This window comes from Lagenorhynchus albirostris, chromosome 1, assembly GCF_949774975.1.
Source record: "Lagenorhynchus albirostris chromosome 1, mLagAlb1.1, whole genome shotgun sequence".
NCBI classification, from domain to species: Eukaryota; Metazoa; Chordata; class Mammalia; order Artiodactyla; family Delphinidae; genus Lagenorhynchus; species Lagenorhynchus albirostris.
The window spans coordinates 64,662,132-64,687,424 of NC_083095.1; the positions used below are offsets into that span (position 1 = coordinate 64,662,132).

General features: G+C 41.1%; 1 protein-coding gene across 2 annotated transcripts in view; it reads left to right on the forward strand.

Moving 5' to 3' along the window:
- EGLN3 (egl-9 family hypoxia inducible factor 3) overlaps positions 1-25,293 on the forward strand; it is a 253,852-nt gene that overhangs the window by 40,494 nt on the left and 188,065 nt on the right. For both annotated transcript variants that reach the window (XR_009539603.1, XR_009539604.1), the window contains exon 5: positions 12,749-12,810. The gene's annotated coding sequence lies outside the window, so the exon portion shown is untranslated. The remainder of the gene's footprint in view (positions 1-12,748; positions 12,811-25,293) is intronic.

A 25,293-nucleotide genomic window follows, 5' to 3' on the forward strand; every position in this document is an offset into this window, starting at 1 on the left:
AGTGGCTGTATCAATTTACATTCCCACCAACAGTGCAAGAGGGTTCCCTTTCCTGCATACTCTCTCCAGCATTTGTTGTTTGTAGATTTTCTGATGATGCCCATTCTAACTGGTGTGAGGTGATACCTCATTGTAGTTTTGATTTGCATTTCTCTAATAATTAGTGATGTTGAGCAGCTTTTCATGTGCTTCTTGGCCATCTGTATATCTTCTTTGGAGAAATGTCTAAGGTCTTCTGCCCATTTTAGGATTGGGTTGTTTGTTCTTTTGATATTGAGCTATATGAGCTGTTTATATATTTTGGAGATTAATCCTTTGTCCGTTGATTCGTTTGCAAATATTTTCTCTCATTCTGAGGGTTGTCTTTTCATCTTGTTTGTAGTTTCCTTTGCTTTGCAAAAGCTTTTAAGTTTCATTAGGTCCCATTTGTTTATTTTTGTTTTTATTTCCATTACTCTAGGAGGTGGATCAAAAAAGATCTTGCTGTGATTTATGTCAAAGTGTGTTGTTCTTCCTATGTGTTCCTCAAGAGTTTTATTATAGTCTCCGGTCTTGTATTTAGGTGTCTAATCCATTTTCAGTTTATTTTTGTGTATGGTGTTAGGGAGTGTTCTAATTTCATTATTTTTCATGTAGCTGTCCAGTGTTCCCAGCACCACTTATTGAAGAGGCTGTCTCTTCTCCATCGTATATTCTTACCTGCTTTGTCATAGATTAGTTGACAATATGTGTGTGGGTTTATCTCTGGGCTTTCTATCCTGTTCCATTGATCTATATTTCTGTTTTTGTGCCAGTACCATACTGTCTTGATTACTGTAGCTTTGTAGTATCATCTGAAGTCAGGGAGTCTGATTCCTCCAGCTTCGTTTTTTTCCCTCAAGACTGCTTTGGCTATTTGGGGTCTTTAGTTTCTCCATACAAATTTTAAGACTTTTTGTTCTAGTTCTGTAAAAAATGGCATTGGTAATTTGATAGGGATTTCATTGAATCTGTAGATTGCTTTGGGTAGTATAGTCATTTTCACAATGTTGATTCTTCCAATCCAAGAACATGGTGTATCTCTCTATCTGTTTGTATCGTCTTTAATTTCTTTCATCAGTGTCTTATGGTTTTCTGCATACAGGTCTTTTCTCTCCCTAGGTAGGTTAATTCCTAGGTGTTTTATTCTTTTTGTTGCAGTGGTAAATGGGAGTGTTTCCTTAATTTCTCTTTCAGATTTTTCATCATTAGTGTATAGGAATGCAAGAGATTTCTGTGCATTAATTTTGTATCCTGCAACTTTACCAAATTCATTGCTTAGCTCTAGTAGTTTTCTGGTGGCATCTTTAGGATTCTCTGTGTATAGTATCATTTCACCTGCAAAGAGTGACAGTTTTGCTTCTTCTTTTCCAATTTGTATTCCTTTTATTTTTTTCCCTCTCTGATTGCCATGCCTAGGACTTCCAAAACTATGTTGAATAATTGTGGTGAGAGTGGACATACTTGTCTTGTTCCTGATCTTAGAGGAAATGCTTTCAGTTTTTCACAATTGAGAATGATATTTGCTATGGTTTTGTTGTATATGACCTTTATTATGTTGAGGTACATTCCCTCTTTTCCCACTTTCTGGAGAGTTTTTATCATAAATGGGTGTTGAATTTTGTCAAAAGCTTTTTCTGCATCTATTGAGATGATCATATTTTTTTTTCTTCAGTTTGTTAACATGGTGTATCACATTGATTGATTTGCATATATTGAAGAATCCTTGCATCCCTGGGATAAATCCCACTTGATCATGGTGTATGATCCTTTCAATGTGTTGTTGGATTCTGTTTGCTAGTATTTTGTTGAGGATTTTTGCATCTCTATTCATCAGTGATATTGGTCTGTAATTTTCTTTTTCTGTAGTATTTTTGTCTGGTTTTGGTATCAGGGTGATGGTGGCCTCATAGAATGAATTTGGGAGTGTTCCTTCCTCTGCAATTCTTGGAGGTGTTTGAGAAGGATGGGTGTCAGCACTTCTCTACATGTTTGATACAATTCCCCTGTGAAGCCATCTGGTCCTGGACTTTTATTTGTTGGAAGATTTTTAATCACAGTTTCAGTTTCATTACTTGTGACTGGTCTGTTCATATTTTCTATTTCTTCCTGGTTCAGTCTTGGAAGGTTATACCTTTCCAAGAATTTGTCCATTTCTTCCAGGTTGTCCATTTTATTGGCATAGAGTTGCTTGTAGTAGTCTCTTAGGATGCTTTGTATTTCTGCAGTGTCAGTTATTACTTCTCCTTTTTCATTTCTAATTTTATCGATTGAGTCCTCTCCCTCTTTTTCTTGATGAGTCTGGGTAATGGTTTATCAATTTTATTTATCTTCTCAAAGAACCAGCTTTTAGTTTTATTGATCTTTGCTATTGTTTCCTTTGTTTCTATTTCATTTATTTCTGCTCTGATATTTATGATTTCTTTCCTTCTGCCAGTTTTGGGTTTTGTTTGTTCTTCTTTTCCTAGTTCCTTTAGGTGTAACTTTAGATTGTTTATTTGAGATTTTTCTTGTTTCTTGAGGTAGGCTTGTATTGTTTTAAACTTCCCTCTTAGAACTGCTTTTGCTGCATCCCATAGGTTCTGGATCTTCGTGTTTTCATTGTCATTTGTCTCTAGGTATTGTTTGATTTCCTCTTTGATTTCTACAGTGATCTCTTGGTTATTTAGTAACATACTGTTTAGCCTCCATGTGTTTGTGTTTTTTGCGGTTTTTTTCCCTGTAATTGATTTCTAATCTCATAGCATTGTGATCAGAAAAGATGCTTGACATGGTTTCAATTTTCTTAAATTTACTGAGGCTTGATTTGTGACCCAAGATGTGATCTGTCCTGGAGAATGTTCCGTGCACACTTGAGAAGAAAGTGTAATCTGCCCCTTTTGGATGGAATATCCTATAAATATCAATTAAATCTATCAGGTGTATTGTGTCACTTAAAGCTTGTGTTTCCTTAGTAATTTTCTGTTTGGATGATCTATCCATTGGTGTAAGTGAGGTGTTAAAGTCCCCCACTGTTATTGTGTTACTGTCAGTTTCCTCTCTTATAGCTGTTAGCAGTTAGTTGCCTTATGTATTGAGGTGCTCCTATGTGGGGAGCATATATATTTATAATTGTTATATCTTCTTCTTGGATTGATCCCTTGATCATTATATAGTGTCTTTCCTTGTCTCTTGTAACATTCTTTATTTTAAAGTCTATTTTATCTGATATGAGAATTGCTACTCCAGCTTTCTTTTGATTTCCATTTGCATGGAATATCTTTTTCCATCCCCTCACTTTCAGTCTGTATGTGTCCCTAGGTCTGAAGTGGGTCTCTTGTAGACAGCATATATATGGGTCTTGTTTTTGTATCCATTCAGCAAGCCTGTGTCTCTTGGTTGGAGCATTTAATCCGTTTACCTTTAAGGTAATTATCATATGTATGTTCCTATTACGATTTTCTTAATTGTTTTGGGTTTGTTTGTGTAGGTCCTTTTCTTCTCTTGTGTTCCCCACTTAGAAAAGTTCCTTTAGCATTTGTTGTAAAGCCAGTTTGGTGGTGCTGAATTCTCTTAGGTTTTGTTTGTCTGTAAAGCTTTTGATTTCTCCATCGAATCTGAATGAGATCCTTGCTGGGTAGAGTAATCTTGGTTGTAGGTTCTTCCCATTCATTGCTTTAAATATGTCATGCCACTACCTTCTGGCTTGTAGAGTTTCTGCTGAGAAATCAGCTGTTAACCTTATGGGAGTTCCCTTGTATGTTGTCTTTTTTCCCTTGCTGCGTTCAATAATTCTTCTTTGTCTTTAATTTTTACCAGTTTGATTACTGTGTGTCGGCATGTTTCTCCTTGGGCTTATCCTGCCTGGGACTCTCTGTGCTTCCTGGACTTGGGTGGCTATTTCCTTTCCCATGTTAGGGAAGTTTTCGACTGTGATCTCTCAAATATCTTCTCAGGTCCTTTCTCTCTCTCTTTTCCTTCTGGGACCCCTATAATGCGAATGTTGTTGCATTTAATGTTGTCCCAGAGGTCTCTTAGGCTGTCTTCATTTCTTTTCATTCTTTGTTCTTTATTCTGTTCTGCAGCAGTGAATTCCACCATTCTGTCCTCCAGGTCACTTATCTGTTCTTCTGCCTCAGTTATTCTGCTATTGATTCTTTCTAGTGTATTTTTCATTTCAGTTATTGTATTGCATCTCTGTTCGTTCTTTCATTCTTCTAGGTCTTTGTTAAACATTTCTTGCATCTTCTCAATCTTTGCCTCCATTCTTTTTCCGAGGTCCTGGATCATCTTCACTATCATTATTCTGAATTCTTTTTCTGGAAGGTTGTATATCTCCACTTCATTTGGTTGTTTTTCTGGGGTTTTTATCTTGTTCCTTCATCTGGTCCATAACCCTCTGCCTTTTCATCTTGTCTGTCTTTCTGTGAATGTGGTTTTTGTTCCACAGGCTGCAGGATTATAGTTCTTCTTGCTTCTGCTGTCTGCCCTCTGGTGGATGAGACTAAGAGGGTTGAGCAAGTTTCCTGATGTGAGGGACTGGTGGTGGGTAGAGCTGGGTGTTGCTCTGGTGGGCAGAGCTCAGTAAAACTTTAATCCACTTGTCTGCTGATGGGTGGGGCTGGGTTCCCTCCCTGTTGGTTGTTTGGCCTGAGATGACCCAACACTGGAGCCTACCCAGGCTCTTTGGTGGGGCTAATGGCCGACTCTGGGAGGGCTTATGCCAAGGAGTACTTCCCAGATGTTCTGCTTCCAGTGTCCTTGTCCTCACAGTGAGACACATCCACCCCCTGCTTCTGCAGGATACCCTCCAACACTAACAGGTAGGTCTGGTTCAGTCTCCCCTGAGGTCACTGCTCCTTTCCCTGGGTCCCGATGCACACACTACTTGGTGTGTGCCCTCCAAGAGTGGAGTCTGTTTCCCCCAGTCCTGTTGAAGTCCCACAGTCAAATCCCACTAGTCTTCAAAGTCTGATTCTCTAGGAATTCCTCCTCCCGTTGCCGGACTCCCAGGTTGGGAAGCCTGACGTGGGGCTCAGAACCTTCACTCCAGTGGGTGGCCTTCTGTGGTAGAAGTGTTCTCCAGTTTGTGAGTCACCCACCCAGCAGTCATGGGATTTGATTTTATTGTGATTGCGCCCCTCCTACTGTCTCTTTGAGGCTTCTCCTTTGTCTTTGGATGTGGGGTATCCTTTTTGGTGAGTTCCAGTGTCTTCCTGTCAATGACTGTTCAGCAGTTAGTTGTGATTCTGGTGCTCTTGCAAGAGGAAGTGGGAGCACGTCCTTCTAGTCTGCCATCTTGAACCTATCTGTTTAATTGCTTTCTTGATTGCCATTGTTTTTTGTACTCCATGTCTTCCTTTTGGATTCTTTTTTTTTTTTTTTCTTTAGCAAGAGATATCCTTTAGTATTTCAGAAGGTGTTTGTGGCTGCTAAACTTTGGGTCCTTGCATGTCTGGATTTTTTTCCTTGTTTGAATTCCACTTTGGCCGCTTAGTCTATCAATTACAGAGATTTAGGTTAAAGTCTTTCACTATGAATGTAGATTTTTCTATTTCTTCTTTTAGTTGTATCAATTTTGGTTTATATATTGAAGACCTCATTCAATGTAAACCTTTTAGGGATTTTTTAATCACTTCTTTGTGATTTGAACTTTTTGAAAAATCATTATGAGACAACTCTTTTTTTCTGGTAATGCTTTTTGTTTAAAATTGGTTTTATCTGATATTTATAGAGCCACCTGAGCTTTCTTTTTTTAATCTCCTTTATTTTCAATCGTTTAGTATCTTTAGGTTTAAATGTAGTTTTACACTGCATATACTAGTTGGATTTTCTCCCTTTACCTAGTATAACAGTATTTGTCTTTTAGATAAATAAATCTTAGTTAAATTTTCCCCAAACTTTATTATTTTTTAAAAGTTCAAGTCTACAGAAAACTTACAAGAATAATAAACATCAATTCGATTCACCAATTATTAACACTTTGTTACACTCTGTGAATATGTGTATATACAAATGCATATGTATATCATTCATTTTTACACATGTATTTATATATGTATACATACACACACATGTACTTCTAACTGGATGAGAGTTGAGCCTTTATCTCTTAAGAACAGGGACATTCTCCTACCACAGTATAATTATCCTCTCCAAAATTTAACATTAATGCAATATTATCATTTAATATACAGTCCACATTCAGATATGCCCAGGTGTCCCACTAAAGTATTTAACAATTTTTCTTCCATCCAGGACCCAGTTAAGGGTCATGAACCACACTTAGTTTTCTCTGTAGGTAGAACAGGTCCCCAGGCTTTTGGGTTTTTTTCATTTTTTTTCTCTTTCCTTTTTCCTTCTCTCTTTTCTCCTTTTTAAAGGATCCACCTCAGTTATTTTGCAGGACATCCTTCTGCATATTTGCATCTATCTGACTCTTCCTCGCCTCACAATCAGGTCCAGGTAAACATTTTTTTTTGTTAGGGGTGCCCCATGCCGTGTTCTCCCCAGTGTGGTGTGTGAGGGGTGCATGACACAGTTCCATTATTACTGATACTGTTTGAACACTTGGTTAAGGTGGGTGTCTGTCAAATTTCTCCACATTCTGCTCCCTGACAATCTCTTACCCCATATTTTATCATCCACTGGTGATTTCTACTAATGTAAAATAATGATTTTCTATTTCTCTTATTCCTCCTACACCTGTTAGTTGGTACCTGCTCTAAGGAAAACTTTCCCTTCGCTCCTCTTGCCCCATCCTTTTTAAAGGAAAGGGATTTTGGAACCAGTGTGGATTTATGAATTATTTTTATTCAGCATTACAATCTATTCCTGTCACCATTTGTTTTGAAGTTTAAATTCTCCCATATTTGGCCATTGTGAGCTCCTTTAAGTTTCTGAGTCACGGGATCCTGTGTGTTTTTGATAGTTCCCATAAGTTTTGAGCACTTTTTAACTCTCTGCTACCAGATCTTCCAGGCTTCCTTTTTACTTTCCCTGTCTCCGTCCTGAAGTCAGGCATTTCTCCAAGATGTCCTGCTGTTCCTTTGTAGTGGGGAATAGTATTCAAAACTAGGATCTGGATGTTAAGTGTGCTCCTTGGTACAGAGATGTGATTGCTTCCAGGTCCTTTCCATGGAAAGAGCTTGAGAAATCTCAAGTTTATACTGACAATGTCTCCATTTTCATCCTAACACCACAGGGTTTCTTCTGTCCTGCCCACACTGGCTATTTGTACTTCTCTCCTCCCACAATGAGAACCTGCGTTCCCAACAGTATATTTACTCAGTCAGGCAGTAAACTAAAAATATTTCATAATTGATTCATCAACAACAAACTTACTTACGTTTAAGACTTCTTTTTGTTCTAAGACTGAACTATATTACATTGGGTATGTACTGTCAGAGTACTGTGGTCAGAAATTATTATTATTTTTTCCTTCTGGGTAATTATGTATCAGTGTGATATGGTTTTGTTTCTATCTGCCTTCAATGTTAGAGTTTTCCTCATTTCTTGTTTCAATTTATTTTTTGAATATATAAAAGATTAACATGGTTCAAAAGTCAAAATTCTATAAAAAGGTCTGCTTAAAAGTCTCAGTACCTTCTCTATCCCTCCCACCCTGTGGATACCAACCTCCACACCCTTGTAGGCCACTGATTTTATTTCTCATTTGTCCTTTCTGTTTAATTTTGTAATAATAAATGTGTGTATTCTTATTTTTTTCTCACACAAAATGTGACATAATTTTTGCATCTTGCTTTTTCACTTAAGAATATATCCTGTAAATCACCCTATGTCAACTCATAGGGATTTTCTTTATTCTTTTATTCTTACATTTCAAATCGATTAAAATATGAATTTAATTGTTTTATTTGGGCTTAAATCTGACATCTTATTTTGTGCTTTGTTCTTACCCTATCTTGTTGCACTCTTTTCTTTCATGCATCTCTTAAATTATTTTATAATTGCATTTTTCCTCTACGAGATTAGACATTATACATTCTTTTTTTTAATCCCTTTTAGATCTTATCCTAAAAATTATAACACGTATCAATGTTTAAAGTTAATTGGTAACTACTCTCCTCTGGAAAATGCAATGACCTTTCTATATGTAAAACCCACACAACCTAGTTTATGCATTCAGTGTTTATTTAGATGAATTCACAAATCCTTCTCACATCTCTGATCTTCACTTTGGGTCATATTTGCTACCTAAAGAGCATCTGTTAGATTTTCCTTTATTTAGGTGATAAATTCTGTTTTTGTTTTCTCAAAGTGTCTTTATTTCACCTTCATTCTAGAAATATTTCAACTGGAAATGGAATTCTAGCTTAACAGCAATCTTCAACATACAAAGAGGAAAGACCATTCTATTGTTTTCTGTCTTCTTACTATTAGTTCGACAGTCCTTTTAAGAAAATCTGTTGCTTTTTCTTGGACTTCATTTAAGGGTTATCTTCCTTGTCTTTGGTTATCAGTAGTTTTACTATGATGTGTGTAAGTGTGGACTTATTTTTACTTATTCTGATTGGAGTTCATTGAACTTCTTGAATCTGGATTGGTTTGGTAAATTCTCAGCCACCATCTCTTCAAATATGTTTGTCCCACTCTCTTCTTCCTTGGGGATCCCAAATGAATACCCTTATCTCACCTCTGTACTTCCTATTTGCTACCAGCTTTTCTGCGCTTTCTGTTTGTCTCTTCAGGCTACATTCTGGATAACTTCTTTTGATTTTTATCCCTGTTCATGAACATGCTTGATTTGCTATTAATTTATCCACTGAGTTAACTTTAGTTATCACATTTTTAAATTCTAGAAGTTCTATTTGGTTCTCTTTCTCACTTGCAAGATCACTTGGTAAAAGTCTCCTGTTCCCTGCAGGTGGAGCATATCTTATATATTTCACTAAGCATAATAAGCAGAATGCTTTTATCATCAGTCTGAATCCTTTGTAGACCTGTTTGTGTCCGTGTGTGCACATGCACACATGCCTGATTCTGCTTTTCTCCTTCATGGTAACATCTTTAGTGTGCATCTTCATCATTGATTCTTGACTATTGTACTTGGAACTATCTCTAGGAAGAAGTGGAGAACTAGAACACAGCTACAGGTCCTCCAGAGAGCTTCTGCTTGAGTTTGCTTCTGCTTGGCACCAGAAAGCAATTCTAATCCAGGACCACCCTAATCTTAGTTTAAGACTTTATGTCTGGGTCCATTTAGGATGCAAGATCTCACAGAAAACCTCCATTCCTTTGGTTCATCCTCACCTTTGGGCCCCAGGCTTACTGAGGGGAGAGTCTCCCACTAGACATCCCACCTGGTATGAGTCTGAGCTTTGATTTGTGTCCCATTTGCAGCCAAAATTCATTCACATGCAAGTTCAAGTCTAGTGGGAGCAGCAGATCCCCTCAGGACAAAAGTGGCTTCTGCGCTCATTTATCTCTAGAGTTCCTTTTGTTCTGGTTATTTCTAACTATGGTGTTAGCTCCTCTTTTAAGAAATATGTCTGCTTTTCTTTTATTTTTTAACACTTTACCCATAGATTTTAGTGTTTGTTTGTTGTTTTTGTTTGTTTGTTGTTTTGCGGGGGGGTGGTTTTGGCTGTGCTGCATGGCTTGTGGGATCCTAGTTCCCCAGCCAGGGATCGAACCTGGGACCCTGGGCAATGAAAGCACCAAGTCCTAACCACTGGACCACCAGGTAATTCCCTTAGTGGTTGTGTGTGTGTGTGTGTGTGTGTGTGTGTGTGTGTGTGTGTGTTTTGTTTTCAAGAGGGCTTGTCCAAATATCCTAGCCCATTATTACAGAGAATCTGAAGTCTTATGATTTCTTCTGACAAAGTATTTCTGCCTACTTTAACTTTTGGAAGGTGGATGTTTGTCAGTTTTTGGTCTGCGAATAATGGTTTCTTGTTTTCCAGCCATTCTGTGCCAGGCACCATATCCGGTGTTTTATAATTAGTTCTTACAGCAACCCCAGGAAATGGTAGAGTCGGTGGTGGCTATTGTTTTCCCACCAAGGTCCTAAAGCTATCAGGTGGCCAAGCCATAGCCTGAAGCTGAGATCTGATGCCACAGCCTGGGCTGTTAAACACGTTATCCTAGAGGCCCCCATTTATAGCTATTTAGCAAGTTACTGTAATCAAAGTCATTAGGGACTAATCACTTAGAACTCAATTTGGACTCAATATGCACAGAAGAAATGTTCACTCAATATGCACAGATGGTATAATACTTGTGGCATTGCTAGTCAGAGCCATGATTCACACCAATCCTTAGCTTGTGTCAATGTATATACATGGCTCTGCATGTCTCACCTAAACATCATCCACATAGACACTGGTAAATCCTTGGCCAACGTAATACCATTTCCATTTTTTTTTCCTTCTCCCACTCTGTACCCTAGTTTTTAGCACAGGAGGAGACAACAGGATCATTTGCTAAAGCCTGCCACCATGTTGCAATCTTGTGTTAAATAACCTATTTTTTTTAATATAAAAAGTTATTAAGGGTATGACAATGTTCATTGCAGCACTGTTTACAATAGCCAGGTCATGGAAGCAATCTACATGCCCAATGACAGACAAATGGATAAAGAAGATGTGGTACATATATACAATGGAATATTACTCAGCCATAAAAAGGAACGAAACTGGGTCATTTGTAGAGAGGTGGATGGAGCTAGAGACTGTCATACAGAGTGAAGTGAGTCAGAAACAGAAAAACAAATATTGTATATTAATGCATATATATGGAACCTAGAAAAATGGTACAGATGAACCGGTTTGCAGGGCAGAAATAGAAACACAGATGTAGAGAACAAACGTATGGACACCAAGGGGGGAAACTGGTGGGGGAAGTGGTGGTGGTGGGATGAATTGGGAAATTGGGATTGACATGTATACACTAATACGTATAAAATAGATAGCTAATAAGAAGCTGCTGTATATAAAATAAAATTCAAAAATTCAAAAGAAAAGCTATTAAGTTATGAAATAAATAAAAGGTATGACTTTTCCTCTTTATGGCTTTGGCCGTTCCCATGGGTTTTTATATGAAATCACACGGTATAGTGGTTAAGGATGTATGCTTTAGAACCAGGCTGCCTGGGTTCAAATTCTACTTCTGCCACTATCTATCTATATAATCTTAGGCAAGCTTTTTGACATCTATGAGCCTCAGTTTCCTCACCTGGAAAATGGAGATCAGGGCATCTACCTCTTAGTGTTATTATGAAGATTAAGCGTAAAGTGGTTAGTGTTCGACACACAAGTTACAATTTTATGCTTAGTAAGTTTTTCATTATTGCTGAATAACCTCTAACTTTAGGTTGGTTATTTTTTTGAAAATTTGTTAAAATTTTCAAGTTTTTAGAGTGTGTGTGTGTGTGTACATATATATTAGATATATATATATATATACACACACACACTATTTGTGTGTATATATACACTGTTTTTTTAACTTATTTTCAGTTTTTATTACATATTATAATCTTAAAAGTATTTTAGTAATCTAATGCCTAAACAAATTTTGTCCCAGACACATTTGAAAATGTCTATTTTCTAAAGAATACAATGTTATTTGTGTACCTATAGATGTCTATTAAACCGTATTTGTTAATGTTAATCTTCTATACTTTTTTTATTAATGTTAATCTTCTATACTTTTTAGTCTGATGCTGAAAACCCAGCCTCTATGCACTGGTGCCGAGCCAAATCTCATCTCAGAGACAGTGTTTTGGGTGAAGCAGAAAAGAATAGTTTTATTGCTTTGCCAGGCAAAAGGGGACACAGAGGGCTCCTGCCCTCGATATCTGTGTGTCCCCACCTGGGAGGGTTTGGTGGAGTTTTTACAGCAATAGTTCAAGGGTAAGGTTGCTGATAAGATTAGGGTGTGCACTCCTTTACTCTGGTCTCAGATAATCTCCTAATGAGCTACTCTGGTTCCTTTAATCTGGCCTCTGGTGGTCTTCTCTGGAATGAAGAATGCTAACTCCATTTGTTGGGGGTTTTAGTTCTGTAAAGAGCTCAAAGACATTGTTATGTGCATCCCTTGAGGCAGAACCAGGACCTGCCCCAAGGCTGCAGCTCTTGTTTCTTGGCTGTTCCTCCCTTGTCTCTGCATCCCCTCCCTTCCCTGATTAGCAACTGTTTGAATCTCCCCTTTGGGACTCAGGGAAGGTCATGGAGGCTGGAGTCTGTTCCCTACAAACAAGGAATGGGGGACATGGAAAGGCTTCCATGTCCAGGAGCCCCACAGGGTCCTGCTTGGTTTCAAGTCTACCTGATCTGAAAATCAGAAATTCTCCACAGTATCTCCAGATACATGTATTTTGGATTTAGGCTCCTCTGTGACCTGCCCCCCCACCCCCCGTTTTTTTTAAGGACTGCTCTGATGTTAGGTAGTTAGTGAATTCTTCTCATTTCTGCGCAGTGAAATATTTTTCTATTCAACTGTCCCTTTCCTCTCCTTTCCCTTATTGCTCTTTTCTCAGAATCCCTGAGAGTCAGATTTTGGCTTAAGATTAGGAAGCTCCTTCTGGAAGCTGGAGGAGCCCATGATGGTGGGAGCCAGCTGTGCTGCCGTCACTGGATTGACACCAGCAGAAACAGGGACTGTCCTGTCAAGATGCTGGAGTGAGGCCGCTATGGAAACTGATGATATTAAGCTTACTCATGCTTATTTTTAAACCACAATATTCCTTTGGCTTCCAATAATACAACTTTCCTCTTCCTCCTGGCAGCCTGAGGAGAAAGCCCCAAGAACCAGCCGGATATACGCTTCTACATGAAAAGACCTGAAGAGGTAAGAACGCTCTCCAGAACTTCTTGGTTGGGGGCAGCTCTTCAGAGGTCATGTTACTAAACCTCACAGAGGTAGTGTTATTCAAGCTCATAAGACAGTGCTTGCTTATTCTCAGACTTCCATGAGAATTTTCCCTCTCCACATGAAAATGTCTAGGCAGCAAGGAGATAAAAGTGCTAGAGGATGTGACCATTTTCTTGCAACTCTTTGTTTCTACCCACATAGAGCAAAGCAGCTTTCCTGTGGGGATTTAACTTCAAAAGCAAAGCGTTCTTGTCTTTGCTCCTCTGCCTACATTGTTAGTAGTGATGGAATGGCCCAGTTTTCTAAGGCTGCAAAATCAAGGGAGCACAACCTCTGCATTTAACTGCCTGTGCGAACCTCCTGCCTTGAATGCCTTCCCCTTCAATCGAAGGACTTCCAAGGTGGCTCAATGCAGGGTTTGGTGCTGCACCAGTGGAAGGAGTGGATTTGCTGCCAGACTTGGTCTTGCGCAGCTCTGAATTTTTATTCCCACAGTTTTTTGGTCTGCTTTCTTTTGTATAACGTTTTTGTACCACAATGGTATCTTTGGTCCACCATCAGCTGGATTTGTCTTTTTGAATGGTCAGTCCTGTAGTGATGATGGGTTCGCTCTTACAGACTCTTGATGTAGCAGCTACAGTATATCTGAAAAACAGATATAGCTGGTGTAGGAGGAAAAACCTTGACTCTCCTGTCCTTTTACCTACCAAAACCTTATCTGTTCGAGACAAAATTCAGTGCTACTTCAATTTTATCCTTTGCCTTAATTTCCCAGTATGTTATGAATTTCAAGGAATTCATTACAAACTGCCTTTGTAGCTATTAGTGAGCATGTTTTATGTTGCTTAGTTTTGTATATATCTTTGGGGGAAACAAAGAACCTGGCTGAATACCTTTTATCAAGTAGTCACTTAATACCAGTTGCGTAAGTGAGTGCTTATGATTCTGATTCTGATCCCACTTCTGATCATTGTTATGGAACAAAGTTTGTGTGCCTGTTGAAGAGTGAGGCCAAATAAACCAAAACATCGTCGGAGTTTGGAGCAGAGAAAGGTTTATTGCAGGGCCAAGCAAGGAGAAAGGAGAGCTTAAATACCTTGAACTCGCCATTGGTTTTCTGAAAAAAGTTTTTATAGGCAAAATTTGGGGTGAGGGCTGCAGGAAATGTGACTTTCTTCTGACAGGTTGGTGGTGAGGTAACAGGGCGGTGTTCCAGGAATCTTGTGCTCAGCCGGAAGTGGCCCCCCTCCACCTGGGTGCAAGCCTTAGTTCTGCAGAAGAGCTCAAAAATATTATTATGTATATTCCTTGAGGAGGACCCAGGACCCTGCCCCAAGATGCACTATTGTTTCCTGACTGCTCCTCCCTTGTCTCTGCATCCCTTCCCTTCCCTGATTAACAACTGTTTGAACCTGTCCTTTGGAACTCAGGGAAGGTCACGGAGGCTGAATGAAGCCTGTTTCCTATGAACAAGAAACGGGGGACACGGAAAGGCTTTGGACCCAGGAGCCCCACAGGGTCCTGCTCGATTTCATCATCAGCTATGATTCTGCCACCAATTCCAATGTGTGTGTGCTTTTTAAACACATGGCCAAGCAATTCTCTGATACCAGCTGGGTGTCTTATAACTTAATTCTGACACTGTCTACTTGGAAATAGCATCAGATCCCACAGGTTAAGGGCTCAGTCTTAAAAGACTCTCTCCCTTCATCCTCCAATTCAGTCACCAGTTGAAAGTCTGGGCTATCACTTGGGCTTCTGACCCATCAGCTATAGATGGGAAGTTCCAACAACCCTCTCCTTGGATTTGATTAATTGGCTTCAGTAGTTCATGGAAGGGAAACGGTTTACTTATTAGATTACTGGTTTATTATAAAAAGATGTAACTCGGGCTTCCCTGGTGGCGCAGTGGTTGAGAGTCCGCCTGCCGATGCAGGGGACACGGGCTCGTGCCCCGGTCCGGGAAGATCCCACATGCCGCGGAGCGGCTGGTCCCGTGAGCCATGGCCGCTGAGCCTGCGCGTCCGGAGCCTGTGCTCCGCAACGGGAGAGGCCACAACAGTGAGAGGCCCGCGTACCGCAAAAAAAAAAAAAAAAAAAAAAAAAAAGATATAACTCAGAAATAGCCAGATGGAAGAGGTGCACAGGGCAATGTGTGGGGAAAGGGGCGCTGAGTTTCCTGCTCTCTCCCAGCATCTCCATGTGTGAGCCCACCAAAGAAACTCTCTGAACCCTCTCCTTTTGGGTTTTTATGGAGGCTTCATTACATAGGCACAATTGATCAAATCATCGGCTATTGATGATTGAGCTCAATCTCTAGCCCCTCTCTTCCCAGGAAGTTGGGGGATGGGCGATGAGGATAGTAGGACTAAAAGTTCAACCCTCTAATCCCCTGGTTGGTTCTATTGGCTACCAGCCCTCACCCTTAGGTGCTTTCTGAGAGTCACGTCATTACCATAACAAAAGCTACCTTGATTGCTCTCCTCACTGGAAATGCCAAGGGTTTTAGGAACTCTGTGCCAGGAACAGGAGGAAGACAAATAGAAATTTACTTTTATAAATCACAGTTATCAAAGTGATGAATCTGAAGTGTTGTTACTGTTCAGCAACATGCTGTCACCATCTGAGCTACTGGACCAGCCACTGGAAAAAAAGAGTGTATTTCCATTAACTCCCCTCTTAGGGCTTGCGTGTACACAGAAATTTTCTTTTGTTTTAAAACATGATTTGTGGTACCTTTCCCTGGTGTCTGAGGGTTGGGAGTAGGTGCTGCCAACATTCATCTCTGCAACTTTCCCTTTTCTATTTCCCATGGCCTACTCTATTAATTAAGTAATTAATTTATGGCTGCGTTGGGTGTTCCTTGCTGTGTGTGGGCTCTCTCTAGTTGCAGCGAACGAGGGCTACTCTTCATTGCGGTGGCTTCTCTTGTTGTGGAGCACAGGCTCTAGGTGCGCAGGCTCAGTAGTTGTGGCGTGCGGGCTTGGTAGTTGTGGCTCGGGCTCTAGAGCACAGGCTCAGTAGTTGTGGCGCACAGGCTTAGTTGCTCCATGGCATGTGGGATCTTCTTGGACCAGGGCTCGAACCCGTGTCCCCTGCATTGGTAGGCGGATTCTTAACCACTGCGCCACCAGGGAAGTCCTGGCCTACTCTCTTTTGATGGATTATTTTTGTTACCGAACCAAACTTGGGTCTGCTCGATCACACAGTAAAGCCAGTCTACTGACACTGGATTGTGGTGAATGAAAGCACGGCATTTCCTGTAAGGCGCCACAAGGAGTCTGGGACAGCTAGTGCCCCAAAAGCCCCAACTCCCCAAAGGATTTCAGGAAAGCATTTTTGAAGGCCAGGTGAGGGAGGGGGATGGAAGGGTGTGTGATCAGCTTATGCACAAGTCTCTGATTGGTTGATGGTGAGGTAACAGGGTTTCTCATAGGGTTACATTATCAATTCTTAGGTTCCAGTAGGCTTCGGGGCTACGTATATACGTGCCCAGGGTCATCAAGTAGTTAGTCTCCCTTTTGGTGAGAGTTTTATCATCTGTAGAGCAATTCAGGAAATGTGCATCAGTTACTGTTATCTGGTACTCCAGAGAGGAGCTAAAGCAAAGGATATGGGGGAGGGGTCTGCCCTGGGAAGGCCCCGTAGTGTCCCTCTTGGTTACACTTCCCCCTTTTCTTTGATCTTCATCCTTCCTCCTCCATCTTGAGGAGAAGAGGTGTTGGACAAGAAGAGGAATAACATTCTGGGGAATAATGTTTTGGATAGAGAGGTTAATCATAAACTCGGCAGAGGAACTCAGTTTTAAGAGGACTTAGTTTCTTTTTCATGTTAGGTTGCAAATATCTAACCACAGTGTATAATCTTGATCTCGGAGGGACAGCAGTGAGCAGCCCTAAAGAGAGACCTTAGTTCCCTGCCCAGGAATCGAACCTGGGCAGCCTGGATGAAAACCAGGAATCCTAGCTGCTAGACCACCAGGGGCTAGAGGCTAGAAGGAAAGTGGCCCTGGCTCTCTCCCCCATTTGAAAGCAAGAATGTTTCAAGGAGGCAAAAACTATAAAAACAGGTACAAAAGTTATTATTAGACACACAGCACAATGTATGGGAGAGCACACAGAGAAACAGTTTATTTAAGACAGAAGCAAGGGACTTCCTTGGTGGCACAGTGGTTAAGAATGTGCCTGCCAGTGCAGGGGACACGGGTTCGATCCCTGGTCCAGGAAAATCCCACATGCCGCGGAGCAACTAAGCCCGGGCTCCACGACTACTGAAGCCTGTGAGCCTAGAGCGCATGCTCCGCAACAAGAGAAGCCACCACAATGAGAAGCCTGCACCGCAACAAAGAGTAGACCCCGCTCGCCTCAACTAGAGAAAGTCCGCACGCAGCAACGGAGACCCAAAGCAGCCTAAATAAATGAATGAATGAATGAATAAATAAATAGTAATAATAATAAAAAGACAGAAGCAAAGCAGAAATACACATCCAGAGAGAAAGGGTACAGGTGTTCTGTCTACTGAGGAGTGCAGTAAGTTAGAAGCTAGAAGCTAGGCGGAGATGCGCACCCTGAGAGGAATGCAGGCATCCTGAATGAGGATCTCAGCAAAGAGGTGATTTAAATCATTTGCATAGGACAGTCCTTCCGGGTCTTTGTTTACATTTGGCCAATTATCTAGTTTCTTTTTTCACACCTGACTGGTCCTAGAATGCTCCCCAAGATGCGTGCGCAACTTTTTGCTAAGGTGGATCCCACAGTAGAGGCCTGTGGGTACATGTCCACACACATTATGGGGTGGTGCCCCCTCCCTTTCTGACCCCCAAGGAGCCTTCTTGCGCATGTGCAGATAGGGAAGTTTTCCTTGACCTCAGGAGCCGGCACCTTATCTCTTTACTTTAGCAGAGCTCCTCTTCCGCCACTAACTTTGTCCTTGGAGTGGCTGGGGGAGAACAAAGTTTCAATTTTACTCCACGTGACAAACACCAGCTGCCTGGCCCAGGGGCCCATCTATCTCCTACCTCAATCTTACAGGTCCAAAGGTCATTCTGTTGCATCGACCATCTGCCTCAGATAGTTTTTATTTCTAGTTTAACTCTGTCAAAAGTCTTGGGTGCCCACAGGCTATTGCCCCCAGTAAGAAACGATGATAGTATGATCAAAGTAATAGTCTACTTTCACTTACAGTCACTCTTATCACGTAGAGAATGAAGGAGTTTCCTCTCTTTAAGCAATGACTTGGGAATCTTGCCACATCTTTATTGGTTAATCATTCAACCAGGATTTTTTGAGCATGACCAATATGCAATTGTACCACTCTAGGCACTATTGAATATACAGGAAAAAGTAGATTCGCTGGAGGGCTGCCCAATCTAGTTGATTAGTCAACATAGATGCATGTGAAATAGTCAGTGAATGAGACATATAATCAACATTATCAACTACTCTAAAGAAACGCTTCACTGGGGCTCTGTGTGCCATAAGTCTCCACAAACAAATGGGTGGGGAGAGTGTTTGTCTCCTCAGCACTGCTCAAGCACAGTGTGGCTCTGGCGTACTTTCAGCTGGCAGTCAAGGAGCACTGTCACTTCAAGAGTTTTGAAGCCTTGGGAACGGCAGTCAGCACTCGGAGCCCCAGTTCAACAGTGTTGAGGCAGGATCCTCCTGCGGTGTGTAGGAAGCCTACATCCAGGAGGAGGCTGAGGCAGAAGGATGGGAGCACCTAAGAGCTCCCTTTGGGTGGTCCAGGAATGAATGGGGAAGATGAGATTTACACCAGCAGGTGGCAGTGATGATCCAGGAAACTTGGGGTATTAAATGTTGCTTCAATGTTAATTGAATCCACAGGATGGTGGAGCCTGAGAACCTTCAGGGTAAAATAAATATCTTTTCTATTCCTTCCTTTCCATTCATGTTGACACCATAAAAATGTAGGCGTTCACCATCTCATATCTAACTCTTATCTCTGTAGCAGGCTCTCCACAGGTCTCCTCCTCATCTTGGTCAGCTCCAGTCCATTTTGGTTCATTGCCAAATTGATCTAAAGTGCTGCTTTTGTCATATTATTAGAAACTCTTGAATATAAGGAGATGGACACACTCACTGGAGCTTCAGGATAGAAGTGATGGGGTGTGATGGAGAGGATGGGGTGGAGGGAGTATGCGATCTCCCCCACCCTATTCTCCAATCCTTTCCTCACCGTCACCTCACAGATATACACAAGGATGTGACTTTCATGACAGTCCTGGCATGTTAGTTGAGTTCAACCTCATCTTTGGCTTCTTTTGTTTTTAAGCTCGTTAAAAATATACACTAGCCCTGGGAGAAATCGTGAACTAATGCTGTTGAACAGCTAACTTCTTAACTAAGGTAAAATCTGAGCGAAAATTGGTAGCAAAAATTCCCTCTGTCCGAACAAACGTATGGACACCAAAGGGGGAGAGTGGCGGGGGGGTGGTGGTGGGATGAAGTGGGAGATTGGGATTGACATGTATACACTAATATGTATAAAATAGATAACTAATAAGAACCTGCTGTATAAAAAATAAATAAAATAAAATTCAAAAATTAAAAACAATAGAAATACAAAGAAAACTTGAAAAAATAAATCCCTCTGTCCACAGATTTTCAAATTTGAGTCATATCAGTATAACAGATGTCTTAGGTTGGTTACCCTAGAAGCAGAGCCTGAGACAAGAATTCAGGGGCATGTATTTTATTTAAGGAGTCGTTTTCAGAAGAAAAATCTGTAGAAGAGCAGGGGAGTGCGACAAGGTAGGGAAAGAGGCAGAGCAAGGAATGTAGTTTCCGGTAACGTGTAGCCCATCCATGAGGATGGTGAGAGAGATGGTCTGGAGTATAAATCCCGCTGTCTTTTGTATCCTGTACTCTCTTTTTCTTTGGCAATGTTGATGAGTATGGAGGTTGGCTTTGTAGCCTTCTGGGCAAAGTGGTTTCTCTTGGCGGAGGGCAAGTTTCCATAGCAGGGTGCCTGGAAGCTATTATTAGCCAACACTCATAGCAGCTGAGAGAATATGTACAACACAGTAAAAAAAAAAAAAAAAAGAAAAAGATTTGGATGGGACACCAACAGCATCAACTATCAATACGATCTACCCTGTTCTGATTCACTTTTAATTAATTCACTTTTAATTCTCTAGGATTCTGGTTGATCAGTTTCTAGGAAAACCTGCAAGAGGAGAGTTAGTGGCAAGCTGGTCCTAAAGTCACAACTAATACTCATCTCCAACCTTTACTGTTGATCCTAGATTCTTCTCGCCCTCAGCTACCATTTCTACTTGTCTAGGTGACTTGGTTGATGGGATGACCCAAATTCTCATCCCGGAGGGGTCTGAGCCCAAGAATCAACTTGGTTTTCCTTCTCTTTTGTCAGCTGATCGTAGGGAATGGCCCCATAAGGTCACAGGTGTGAGTCCAGGCAAAGGCTTCAGTGCAGCAGGACTGGGTGTGCTGGGAATCTGGGCTACCTGTTCTTGTGGCTTATTTGCGACCTCTGCACCTGCTTGAGGCTGATCCCAGATGTGCCACTTTATTCATAGGTGGATTGCTTCTCGGCCTATGTGGGTCATGATGGGCATTTATAGTATACGGTTACTTACTATCCCCATGATAACATGCTCCATCTCTAACATGCCGGGAGCTATTTCTCAAATGGTGTATAATTAATTCCCTGTACGCCCTATACATTGCAGAACCCTAATGATCTGTGCTGTGACTCTCATAGCTTGCCTGAAATTTCACAAGACACTTTCTCCTACCTCTAGTACTATTGAATCTGCCTTACTAGTATGGCCCAAGTGTCAGGTTGCTTATACTATGTTTTAAACCTGCCACAAAGGATCCCTTTCTTCCTCGAGGCCCAATTCGGAAGTGAAAGCCTTCAAAATCATTTGATAAATGAGTCAGAGCAGTATTCCCAAGAATACTTGTCCCACTCCCCTGGACTTTGTGATACTACCCACAAAGTCCAAAGGGGCCCATCAAGCACTGTGTTTTTTTCTTTTAGTGGTAAGAGGTACAAGGTATAATAAATTGCCCTTACTTTGGAGGTAATATTCTGGAATGCTCCAGAGCATTGGACCCAAAAACTGTAGTCGAAGGACTCTGAATCTTTGTAGGATTTATTTCCCACCCTGTGGAGCCCTTATAAAGACATCACAAATGCCTGATAACATGATATCATCAATATAGTAGATCAATGTGATGTTCTGCAGAATGTCTGGATGTTCTTAGTTGCTTTGGGGACTGTGGTGTGACAGAGAAGTAATAAGCTGGGACAAGATCTTGAATGTGCCTTGCTGTCCATCACATGGCAATGCAACCTGCTTCTGATCTTCTCTCCTGATAGGCATGGGAGAGAACGCATTTGCTAGATCAAGAGCTAAAGACCACATTCTGTAGCCTGTGTTAATCTTCTCTAGTAAGGATGACCACATCTGGCAGAATAACTACAACTGAGGCTACTACTCGATTAAGATTTTACTAGTCCATTGCTATCCACCATGATTCATCAGGTTTTTGTAAGGGGCCATGGAGGCAAACTAAATGAGAATATAAATGGGGATACAGGCCATTGCCACTGCATTATTTAAGTCCAAGAGTGGGCCTAACCTCTCTCATTCCCTTGGGAAGCAATTTGGTTTTTATTATTTAGACTAAAGGTAGGGGTAGTTTCATGGGCTCTCCTGTGACCTTTCCTACTACAGTTCTTTTACTCTACTGTTTAAGGAACCAATGTCCAATGCAAGAGTTTAATAAGTGATTAAGTATATCCGTTCCATGTATACATTCAGGAACTGGAGAAATGACCACTAGGAAGCTGTGTGTACCCAGTAGGTCCACTGTGAGATGGGTAGGATGGGTTCAGAAATCCAAGTATTACCTGGTATCAAGTACCTCTGTTCTAACAGGAGGTCAGAGTGGTGCTTGGGTTTTCTGGTTATCAGTGTCACCTTGGACTTCCCCCCAATATATGGTTATTTGGGTAAATGACCACAGGCAGGGACTACTCTGGGAATCATTGCTATATACACTTGTGGAAGCTTCCTTTCCTCTCTCTCTATTTAATCTTTACATTATTTAAAACTTAAAAGTTGCAAGAACAGTACAAAGAATTCCTGGATATCTTTTACCCAGATCCCCCATATGTTAACATTTGACTGCATTTGCTATGTCCTTTTCTCTGTAGATGGATGGATTGGTGGCTCGATGTGTGTGTGTAGTATGTGTGTATATACATACATATACATACCTTTTTCCGAACTGTTTAAGAATAATTTGCAGCATGATTCCTCTTTATTTCTAAACACTTCAGTGCGTGTTTTCTAAAAACAAGGAATTCTCTTAAATAGCCACAGTATAATAATCAAAACCCCCAAATTCACATTGATATAATACTATTACCTAAACTCTAGGCCTTACTCATCAAAACCCCCAAATTCACATTGATATAATACTATTACCTAAACTCTAGACCTTACTCAGATTTTACCAATTGTCTCAATAACATCCTTTATATTAAAAGGATATCCAGGGTCAAGCATTGCTCTCAGCTGTCCTATGTCTTTGGTCTCCATTGATCTACAACAGTTGCCAAGTCTGTCTTTGTAGCTCATGAAATTGACATTTTTGAAGAGTACAGCCCGATTATATTGTAGCGTGTCCTTCAATGTGGGTTGGTTTGCGTCATGATCAGATTCAAATTACCCATTTTTGGCAGAACTACCACTGAACATCCTGGCGACGTTAAGTTTGATGATTTGGCTAAAATGGTACCTGCCAGGTTACCATTATTACTATTTTACATTCTGCGATTAATAAGTATCTCGTGGGGGTGATACTTGAGAGTATGTGAATATTAGCTCCTATTTTCTTACCAGATTTTCATGCACTATTTTAGCTATCATTGGTTATTCTTGCCTGAGTCAAGGTGCTTGTTGAATGGTGGTTTCTGATTTCATTATTCCTTCTATTGGCTTTCTACTGCAAGAAAGAGCTTTCCCTTCTCCCTTATTTATTTATATCATTGTAGCCCCTATGGGTTTTTACTTTATTTAGTGTTATAATCACTTACTATCATTATTTGGATCCTCAAATTGTCCCCAAGTTTTCTGTCTCCTCTCTTTCAATCATTGGATTCTGGATCTGAGAACTCACTTGGGTTTGGAAATGGGGCAAAGGATCATGACTTTCTACTGGGACAGCTGATCTCAGCCTTCTGCTCATACATTCTTGGTATTGCTGAATATTATTAAGCAATAATCCCTTGGCTATTTATATATCTTGCTTCTGTGAACATCATGTCCTATAGCACCCTGGAGGTCAGCTACCACTGGCTACCATTCTGACTTTGCTGCCCATGATGGTAATCATGACCACCTAGCTTCTGGCAAGTAAGTGCTGCTCTCAGGCCTCTGCTATTTTGGGCTTCTAGGATCCCCATAGCTTGTAAGGAGTCCAGTATTGAAGCAGCACCTTCTACCTATAGAGGACAGTTTACAGAGGACAGCAATTAAGAAGCTTCTTAATGATGCCAGTGACACGTCCTCCCCAGCACACTTCATATTGTTGCGATAACCAGAATGACCTCTGGGCTCTCCCAAGAAATATAGCGGGTTTTCTCATATATGGATGATAATAAATCCATTCCAGCTTGGCCATTCCTCCGAGCCTTGTAATCCTCCCTCCATACTCTGCCACAGTAGCTCTTGTATCTCTTCTTCATTTAAGTGGGTCAGGCTTCTAAGAGCTATCCTAACAGGGAATTAGGAAAAGCCCTGGGGCCTTATCAGGATGTTAAGTCTTGTGTCATGGAAGAGTCCCCCCATACTGGTGATTATCCAGCTTTATTTTCTACTCCCCTTGATTCAAGACCTTCAAGATCTGTGTCCAGGCAAATTCTACCCCTTCCTGTTGGTATATCTTTGTTAGCTCCTGCAGCCCCTTCAGTGTATAATCCCTCGGCAGGCCTGGACTTCTCCCGTTGGGCCATGCTCACACTTGACCCCAGTCTTGGTCCAGGATGGGGCAGATCCTGAGGAGGGCAAATATTGTCCTATAAGGTACCTGCCGCCGCAGAAGATCCTGCATTATCTTCAAACAAGGGGTAATTGTTATTCTCTAATAAAGGAAATGAGCTGCTTTTACAGGCCAAAGGATTCTGGGAAATTTTGGGCTCAAAGTTGTTAAGCCTCTCTACCCAGATAGCCCCATTCCAAGTCTACTCCTTCCCTATGGGGGCCCTGACTTGGACGTGGAAGACGTGTGAAGGCTGAGAATTCATCCTGCTGGAATTTTGATAGTCTTATAATTAATTCCTCACGTTGGGGGCAAGGAGACGATGAAAAACTTAAGGATGAGGGAAGATGAGGTCAGGTGTTTGCAATAATCTAATTTCAGAGGCTTAGTGATTAAGTTTCTGGTCCGTGCATGGCTCTGAGATACCAGCATCCAGGAGCCACAGATGAGGCGTTGGCTGAGAGACCTGGTGTTGGCAAATTCTTTAGACTGGAATCTGGCTCCACTCCCCACCAACCCCCCACTTCCTAATGTTACTCCACAGCTCAACACTCTTCCAGCCAGCCTGAAGTCCTTAGGGTCTGGCCACTTGCCATGCTCATTGACAAGCCATTCCTTCTTTCATGCTCTTCTTTCTCTCCAGAATTGTTTCTTTTTCTTTTTCTTTCTCTCCTACCAGACTTCTAAAATCCAAATTCTGGGGTTTCCCTGGTGGCACAGTGGTTAAGAATCCGCCTGCCAATGCAGGCGACACGGGTTTGAGCCCTGGTCCGGGAGGATCCCACATGCCGTGGAGCAACTAAGCCTGGGCACCACAACTACTGAGCCTGCACTCTAGAGCTGGCGAGCCACAACTGAAGCCCACACGCCTAGAGCCCGTGCTTCACAACAAGAGAAGCCACCACAATGAGAAGCTCGCGGACTGCAACGAAGAGTAGCGCCTGCTCGTCACAACTAGAGAAATCCCAAGCGCAGCAACGAAGACCCAACACACCCCCAAAAATTTAAAAATTAAAAATAAAATAAAATCCAAATTCTTGTTTACAGCTGAAAAAAAAATTGACCTCTCTGATTTTTCACAGGCACCATTCCAAGCTGGGGTCCATCTCTCCCACTGGATGGGAAGCTCTGTGGTCAAGCATTTTACTTTAAACATAACAGGATTGAGCGGAACTGTCTTCCTTTCTCCTAGCTAGATACTAGCTTGCTCAGTTTCCCTTTAAAGTTTTTTTTAATAACTATATTTAATTGATTATATTGACATAGATTTAGTCAGATAGTCTCTAAAAAAAAGTACATTCCTACTTACAAAAGGTAATTATTTTTTTACTTTAAAGCTGTTTCTTTGGATATTTACTCCCATATTTCTAGATGGCATGTTTATACTGCTATTTCCTACTTGATTTAAGTTTGGAATATTATTGGC